Here is a 9397-nt window from a genome sequence, read left to right on the forward strand (position 1 = left end):
AAGGGAACTGCTGAATTTTAAAGATGTCATATTTTCTGAGAGAAAAATAACATTCTTGACTGCAATTTTTTGACCATTACTCCTTCAGATCTTTTAATGTGCACTTTTTATTGTCAGAGAGATGCCTCTGCTTGCCTTATGTAAGGCATGCCTAATATACAAGTTATCTATGGATTAGTTCTGCCTTCTACATAGTGAGTCAATCAACAAGGAGTTGTATTTGTCATTTATATGTACCAGAAGGTGTGAGCGTGGACTGAACTGTCTTTCACAGAATCACGTTCACCTTCTCCTCAGTCCACTTCACTTAGGCTGTAACTTAGTTTTTGCAAATTTCATATTGGGCACATCTTACTTAACCTCACCAAGTAATAGGGAGCTACCTAATCAGTTTAGCTGCCTCAGACTTCTATGGGAATGAAAAGACTATGTTTCTTCAGTTGCTTCCATTAATTAAAAAAAAATCAAAATTAACTTCTCACTGTTGAACACACAGAAAAAGACCTAGTCATAATGTTGAAGCAACCAAGAAATTCTTTTTCAATGCAGTTTGACAGTAGAAAGTCCACAGCTTTTTTAATAGCATTCAATCTACAGAGAGTATTTCATCTATGTAGGGCAATAAATACAACTATACCTGCAGCAGTTCTGGACATCTCACTACACAAGAGACAGTGACAGATTGAAAGAAATCCAGGGTAGCAAAACAAAAGTGATAATTCACTTGCAAAACAGACTTATGGAAATATTAGAAGGGCTAAATACATACCAGTTAAGCCAAAGAGGAAGCAAATGGAGACAGAATTCCACTGCTATTTAAATAATGTAGAGTCAGGAGATGGGCATATGACATATTTGTTTGCCTGGTCTTAACCTTGACATAGACACATTGAGTTTAGAGCCATAAATGAAATATTTAGGACAGTGCCAGGAAAAGTCTTCAGCTGTGTCACTCAAAGTACTCAGCTGTATACTGAACTGAGTATACTACATCAAGGTGCAGAGCTACAAAAAAATGGACTCCAATATAACCAACCAACCCCCTCCAACCTTCAAAAAACCCACCACAATTCAAAAGCAAAACAAAGAACTGCGAGAATACACCCACTTAGCTGTGCAACAGGGGCAATTTCTTGCTCACACAAATTAATTTCTATTACCTAAGATTTTGACCTATTTGTTTTCTTAAAAAATTGCTGCCAGCATGGTAAGGTATGGTAGTGATCTTTTCTTATATTGATTGAATAAAGCTTCCTTCACAGGAGGGACTGACAATAAAATAGCAAATAAATTTTATTTTCCAGAGAGCCCTTAAACTCTCATGTACAGAGTAAAAAACCCAAATTTTTGGGACATATACAATAACAGAGCAAACATCACTGCATCCTGAAAGTTTATCCCTTCAAGTTCCAAAACTTTATTTCTTCCAGTCCAAATGCTAGCTGTACTGAAAAATATTTCTTAGTATAGACATGATGAGAAAAGTTTTGTAAGAGGAAAATACTAAAGCTACACATTATTCCTTATACACAATTTATCTAGGAGTCTTTCTGGATCCTGAAAAATTATGAATCTTCACAAGGTTAATCTCCAGAGTTCTGGAAAGATCTAATTTTTAAAACTTCATCATCTAGTAAGTGTTTGCTGAAGTATAATCAGTACAACATCAATAAGAATACTTTTTTCTAAAAATGTTGAAAATATTTTCTAGTAACAGCCACTACTTGAAAAGAATTCTCATGTCATGAGGATGTGATTAATTCCTTCTATTTTGTCTCTCAGGGAAGAATTCATAATGTCATATTTCTTTTCAGGGAATCAGAAAGAAAAAGAGCGAAATTCTTCCAATCTTACTGCAGTCATAGGACCAGATGCACCAGGAGGATAGCAATCCACTGATCCATAGTGGTGCTGATTTCTTTTTCTGCAAGTGCCCTCTCATTTGTGGGATATATCAAACATAATCAGTAAATATTACAGTGATCCTAAATTAGTTTTGTATATTAGCTTGCTAAGTGAAGCATAAATACTAATAATAATTAAAACAATGCCCTATTCCAATGAGCAGTTTGTATTGATGTTGGCATTTATTCAAATTATACAGAAATGTGACTCATTTCTCCTTGCTAAGAAGTTCTGCCATGATTATGAACGGTTACTTTAACATAACAGGAAATTTAGCTTAAAGCAAATGTATAAATTAAAAGCCCCGATATTTAAGGAAGATGTCATAATCATAAGAGAATTGCACCTAAAGGCAGGCAGATGGGAGATGCTCAAGGGGGCTGCTCAGCAGGACAGGGTACAAGTGTGTCCTGCTTGCACAGACTGGACATCTGTGTCTGGCAACTCAGCTCTGTCTTTCCAGAAAGGAGGCCCTAAGCTAATGAAAACTGCTGCCAACAGCAGCCTACACAAACCCATCTGACTGCCAAGCTGCAACAACATCAGGCTGTGAAGTTGTTTTTCCCTGTTGTTGCCAGGCTTATGAAGGGACTATCACTTTAATGCCTTTTTTTACTTTTAATTTTTTTTCTAACCACAAATTAGCAAATATCTGTTTTCTTTTAATTTACTGTGACAAGACCTATGGAGCACCAGTGCCAACAACACATAGATCTCTACATCTGCATTTTTATTTTATAGAGGAATAAAACCAAAACAAAAATAATAATCAGTGAATACATATTTTCCTGTTACAAGCTAGGTTGGCAGTGGTCTTGTTTTCTATGACAAGCCTTCATAAACAGTCAGAAGAGACAGCTGTGCTCAGAATTGTGCACCTGTAGCATAAGTCCTTTCCTTCTTCCAGCTGATTGAGGGTAAGAAGATTTAAATAAGGGAAAAAATATATTGGCAATTTTTTTTTATTCCATGAAAAATAAAGAAATATTAAACATGCTGAACACTGTCTCAAAGCCTGTTAGAAAGAATTATCAGCTTGAAAGCAATTTAGAGGTACACACATTATATAGTACACTCACTGTCAGCAAGCAATCATACTGCCTCAAGTTGAGAAATCAACAGAAGGGAAGAACATCAGTGGGGAAGTGAAGCCAGCTAGAGACAGGATGAGAAAGGAGGAGAATTCAAGTCAATTTATTGACTTAACTGAACTGACTCTTAACTGAAAATTCAACACCTGCCTTCAGCTCTAAGATGTTTTAATGCAAATGCCATAGGTTGCTAGCCTTCCATATTTTAGAATATGACTGCCAGTATGGATCCTGTTACTGAGAAGCCTAAAAGTTTATAGTATCCAAAGAGGCCCAAATATGCCTCTGTAGACCTAACTTTATAATGGTCATTATCACTATTAGGTCACTGAGGTGAAACACATGTAAATTTTTCCCCCAGAAGTTAAATTTTGGTGTTATTTTTAAAGAAGTGTGTATTAAAAACTGTTGTTCCCCTTTATAGGGTCCCAGTAGAACTACCTGTAGTCTTAGCTTTCTTGGGGAGTAGGTAGCCAATTTAAAAAGCAACCTCTCTTGCTTCAATTAATTGCCCCTATGCTACAGAGTTTTCCTTATGCCTCCTAAGAACTCACATAATACTTACTTTTAGTCTCTGGACTGAGCCATCTTGTCTTTTCTTAAGACTGCCTTAAATCTGGGCTTTCTGCAGGCTGAATATCAGACAAGGCTCTTCCACATTTTCCATGTGATGCTCATGTGTGGCTGCAGCTCTGTGGCCACAGACAGCAGGCACAACTTTCTCCCTTTCTGGTAAAGGCTGTGAGAAGACCAGAGAAGAGAATGAGAAACAATTCTTATCTTCACTTGCTGCACCTGTTGTTGTGAACATGTGGAATGTGTTATGGAGATTTGTTTACCAAAGGGTGATTTCTTAATTGGCCAATGGGAATGGTGTTTTGGATTCAAGGACCAATCTGGTCTATCTGTATCGGACAGTCTGGAAGGGCGATGAGTTTCTTAATAAGCATAGCATAGCATAGCATAGCATAATATAGCATAGCATAGTACAATAAAGTGATTGATCAGCCTTCTGGAATCATGGAGTCAATGCTAATCATTACCCCATCAGGGATACTGTGCTATGATATTCACAAATGTCCCTAAGTCAGCTGTGAGCCAGCCATGAGCAGGCAAAGGCCAGCTGACTGTGCTACTGAGGTGCTGCCACCAGACTCACACCCAGCTGCACTGCTCTTTATCTTTTCCACTGGCCCCAGATGACAAGCCCTCACTGTTAGCCCATTACTTGACCATGCAGCTTCTCAGATGTGTGTGGTTCCAACAACTGTTAAAGACCTCTATGACATTATAGGTGTTCCCCATACCAGCTTGGCAAGTTAGAATGCAATGTTAGCTTTGGTGCAGCAGAAATTAATAATGCTCAAGTAATGCAAATTGGCACTAATAGGTAATGATGCCTGTTACAGTGTACACAGTTGTACCCTCCACCTCTGTGTTCAATGAGGGGTGAATAAATGCTTCTAGGTACATAATAGAATTTTTAACTGTCACTTCCTGTCACTGGAGTTTTTCTGAGCAGCAATGCTGGAAAATCTTTACAGTGGAATCACACCTCCAAAAGTTGCTTTTGGCTGTGGCCACTGCAGAGCTGTGCACCATCTGTCACAAAGGCAGCAGAGAGGAGCATTGGAATAGCAGCCCAGACTCATGTGGGAAACACTGGCAATGGCTACATGACAGAACAACTGGGAGCTTCATGAGGCAGGCAACAGCTTCCCATTGTAACCTCCTGAGAAATGACAGCAGAGCCATTGCACAAAACAGATCTGGGCTCTCAAGTAGTTGAAACAGCAACACGAGAAAGAAGTTGTGGCAGGGAATTCTCCGCACTTGTTCATACAAGTACCCCATATCTGTTCGTGCTAGCGAGAGCGGAGCCTACGCCCTGAAGTGTTTTTTCTCCCCAGTCTCTTATACCCTGCCATTAACAAACATGACAATATGTAGATAAAAAGGTATTTTGGCACAGAGCACATTTGTGAGCAATAGTAACACTCTTGAATGCTCTTATTATTAATAGAATATGGGAGAAAACAGGTGTGCATAAAAAAGATACACATGAAAGATTTGTGGTAGCTTCAAGCTCTATCTACTCAGAAATCAAAGAAAATAAACTGAATTTACAGCTAATGTCTCCATTTAGTATCATTTAGAAAGCTGAGATTGAATCTCACGTGCTGTGTTGTATGTATGTCAGGCTTCATTATCAATGCAATGGGAAATTAGCAGCAGTTACTTAGTGCCCAGCAGGATATTTGGCAGCTGTTTGAATCAGAAACAGATTGTCAAGTTTAGAGAGTTGAATAGAAAAGAGAGAGGACTAGAAAAATCCTATAGGGCTACAATGCAAGCAAAAAGGCTTAGTTCAGAGCCTTGTGAAATCAGAGAGATACTTTAAATTAATTTCATAGTGAATTGTGTAGACGTTTAGTAAAGATTCATATGATCTGAGTAGGAACTAACAAGGAGAGGCAAATGGCTATGAACTCTATAGGATTGGACAAAAGTCTTCTTTCAACAAAGAAAGAAATCAGCTGGAGACTCTGGAATTTTGTAGGGGTTGGAGGAACAGCTGGAATCCTCCCAAGATTCACCAGAGGATGGTAACTTTAAACATAGGCTTGATTTTATAAAGCTTCTTTTAGTGAAAGATAAAAAAATGTACTGGCCAGTCATAGATCATTGTCAAGGTTTTATCTATAGTCAGGAGCAGCCATAAGGCAATTCAATCCCTCTATTTTCCAGTAACAATAAAAGAAGACAAGATGGCTGTCTTATGCTGCGAGTCTTAAAGGACTAAGTTTATGTACAAAGAGTGCAACAATCAGTTGTTATTAAGCAGTGGCACTTGAAAGACTGTTTTGAAGAACTCAAAAGATAATCCAGGATCTACTTCTTGGAACCTGTTGAGCATTGTCTTTTTACAGATTGAGTTGTGATTTTGTAATTGTATCTCTTTTAGAGAACTGTTTACTTAAAAGAACAAAATTACATTCAATTGCACTTTTATTAGATAAAAGGAAAGCCATTTTCTGCCAAAGTGGCTATTTAGAAAACACTGACATTGTAATTGTCTTTGCTTATCCTGCTGGACAGAGCTTGACCGGGGGAAGCTTCCTAATGCAAATAGCAATGATGAGAATTGTTGAACATTTCAATCTAGACAGTCCTCATAATTTGTCTCTACTGCTCTGAGAAGGCATAGTAGGAAAAAAAAAGATCTCATAAATGTAAAGCAAGGCCTTAGGCTGGGCATTTGGATTGACGGTGGTGGAAATTACCTATACAAAGTGGTAAGAAATCCAAGAGATTTCTTCAGGAAGTGTCAACATTGGATATTTTTGGAAATCACATGTTATTGGCAACTGATCTTAACTTTGGACAGATGGATGGTTCTTTAAGGCTCAGAATCTTCCATCAGAAAGGAGCACTTTGAACTCAGGATAGTGACCTAGAGATGTACAGCCTTGATTTATTTTCCAGCTCTCAGACAAATGCATATTAGACAATTGAGTACAAAGATAAACCACTATGATATGTTACACAGAGTACTTACATTATATCTAGAATTAAGCAGTGAAAAATCTTGGATAAACTAAGATTTACCTTGATGATGCAGTTTGAGAGTTCTCTATCATGCTGGGCAGATGGTTACCTTGCAAGCCTCTGCTCAACCATATCAACTTATCAACTATAGTTCAACACTTTTTTAATAGTCACAACTAGTTTTTAATGTCACAGGCCCAGACAAATAAATGGGTTTGATATTTTCCTGCTTAGACACCAAGACAACAATGAAAAAAACACTCATCTTGGCCAAAAATTATGTTATCAAAAATGGTATATGCATTGAGAAATATTTGATACTTCTTTCACATGATCTTCTAAGTATCTTCTTGCATTTATGGTCTTGAATATGCAGGACACATTGCAACATGATGTTAAAAGACCCATTAACAGACATCATTACAAGTAGAAAAAAAACTGTGTCATGTTTAAAGACCTTTTTCTAATTTACATGAATTGGCAAGAAAATGGAAAATATTATTTAAATGTAAAAATGAAACAGTGGTGTAGTAGTTAATAGTTAAATTATGTTTAAAAAAATGTATGAAGTTGAATGCCTCATAAGGCTAAATGGCTAAATTTAAGCTACTAAGTGGTTAAAATACTAATATCAAGTAAAAAAGTCTGCTGTAATGAAGGAGGGCAAAGGTTAGGAATTAAAAGTAATCTCATAAAATAGAAGCTGTTTCTACATGATATGATGATATAAGGCTCTGTGAGACATAAGGTACTCTGATAATCCTTGAGGAGTGATTCCTTTTAATCCTACTTTATGCCACTTTATTTTTATATTTCCTTGCTTCACCTAATTGTGGCAAACAATAATAGTGATAAAAAACTTTATTTGTGATGCAGTGCATCAGAAAAAAGAACACATTTAATAAAGTTCTGTGATTGAAATGACTTCTAGCAGATAGTACACTTACATTTTTTCCAACATGAACTGTAGCATATACTAATTTCAAAATTCAAAGGTGCTGCAGTATCTCTTCCTTACACCTCTTTTTAAAGATATAGTCACTAGAATGATAAGGCTCATTTAAGGATACATCCTCCAAGAGAAGTAAAAATGCTATATAAAACACAAGTTCTGAATTCTGAGGACAAAACTTGACACAAAGAAAGACAATTTTAGAGTCAACATTCATTTTACCTGTGGATCTATCTTGGAAAGAAAGTCACCTTTTTTTTTTTTTTTTCTCCAACATAATAAATCTTCATGCAAGTACTTTAGTGTGACCATCAGAAAAATTGAGAGCAAATGTATCTCCTACACTGAAAAATGAAGAGCTAACTGGACCAAACTATTGTGAAAGTGAACAGCTGCCAATTTTGAAGCATTGTGCCTACATATCCTATCTCACCCTTCCTGTACTCACAATCTTCAGTCTGTTTATTCCAGACAGCTCAGGGCAAAACTCAAGCTTGACTCCTAGAAAGTGTTTCAGGCAGCTGAACATGGCTTGCTGATATCACAAGGGAACAGAAGAATGATGTTTTTCAAGCCTTTCTTGAAAAAAGTAATTTATTTTTCTATTTTAATCTGAAGTTTAATGAAATCAAACCATATTAATGGGGATATCTTCACCAGTTCAAAAATTTAACTTGAAGACAGGTGGTTTATCTGTCTTGGCTTAAAAAGACAGGTGTCTGCTAAGGAAGGCAGGAGCCTCTCTTGAAACGGAAAATGTAAACTCCCTCTTTCTGAATTGCTATAATTTTGAAATTAAAGGGCTCTCATGCAAAGATATGGGAGTAGGAATAACAGTTTTTATTAGGAAAAATAATAACAAAAAAATGCAGTAATACAGAACAACACTGACAGAGTCAGAATATGACCTGACACCCTGTGGGTCAGGGTGTTGGTAGCAGTCTGATTAAATGGTGGCTGCAGTCCTCCTGGAGTGACAGATGTGGTTCTGTTGAAGCAGCGATCTGGGAGAAGTGTGTAGTTTTCCTCTGAAGGTCCGGTGATGTTATAGACGGGCCTGGGAATCAAGTGGGAAAAGGCTGCCTGTGGCATTCCATATAACAGATTATATCCAGGATGGAATGCTTGGCTCCTCCCCCTGGGTGGAGCATCTCACAATGGGATGATGTAATTTTGTCAGCAATGCAGTGAGACTCAATGGCCCATTAACAGAAGATATTTCCCAGAGGGAGGATGGGTCATAGAAGAGATAAAGAAAACTGCCCCACCTGGTCTTAACAGGTGGCCCAATTAACAGAAGATAACTGCACCACCTCTAACAGATGGCAATAGAATCTACCCCCTGACACATCTTGCCTTTGCAACCTAAGACATTTCTTTAGAAGCATAATATTAAAATAGACACCCCTACTCAAAGATATAAAAAAGTAGACCTTTTTCCACATGTGATTTTGTTATATAGATCATGCAATATAATCAAATTAAATAAAGAAGTCTAAGACATTATTACATTGTTAGAAAACATTGTTAGAGGATTTTTAAAATTTAAATCTCTTGCTAAAGCAGAAATTTGATGGACATTTTACCTGGTTGTAAAATTTGTAAGTGACATCTCCAACCTTTTCTTTTTGATAAAAATATCTCCTGAATGCTATCAGTCCTACATATAATCTTTCCATATCTGCATCGATAAACTAAATACTGACACAAACAGGTTGAGCTTGCATGCTTTTAGGCCAGGATTTACAACTCCAAGACAGGTGGTGACCTCATCTTGAACTTTACAGAAGCATAAGTGAGATAAGAGTCCACAGGTTATCCTCCAGGTAGTATTTTTGGTAAATTAAGACATGTCATAGAACAGAAACAGAGGTGAAATGTGCTAAACACACAGTAATTA

General features: G+C 37.1%; 1 long non-coding RNA gene across 1 annotated transcript; it reads right to left on the reverse strand.

Annotated features, from left to right (window-relative positions):
• Positions 1 to 2991: 2991 nt before the first annotated feature.
• Positions 2992 to 4182, reverse strand: LOC128808222 (uncharacterized). The gene is made up of 3 exons (XR_008437409.1): positions 4156 to 4182; positions 3562 to 3735; positions 2992 to 3060 (listed from the first exon to the last, which is right to left on the reverse strand). It is a non-coding gene; the product is annotated as an uncharacterized LOC128808222 (long non-coding RNA).
• Positions 4183 to 9397: the final 5215 nt, after the last annotated feature.

This window comes from Vidua macroura, chromosome 5 (assembly GCF_024509145.1).
Source record: "Vidua macroura isolate BioBank_ID:100142 chromosome 5, ASM2450914v1, whole genome shotgun sequence".
Taxonomy (NCBI): domain Eukaryota; kingdom Metazoa; phylum Chordata; class Aves; order Passeriformes; family Viduidae; genus Vidua; species Vidua macroura.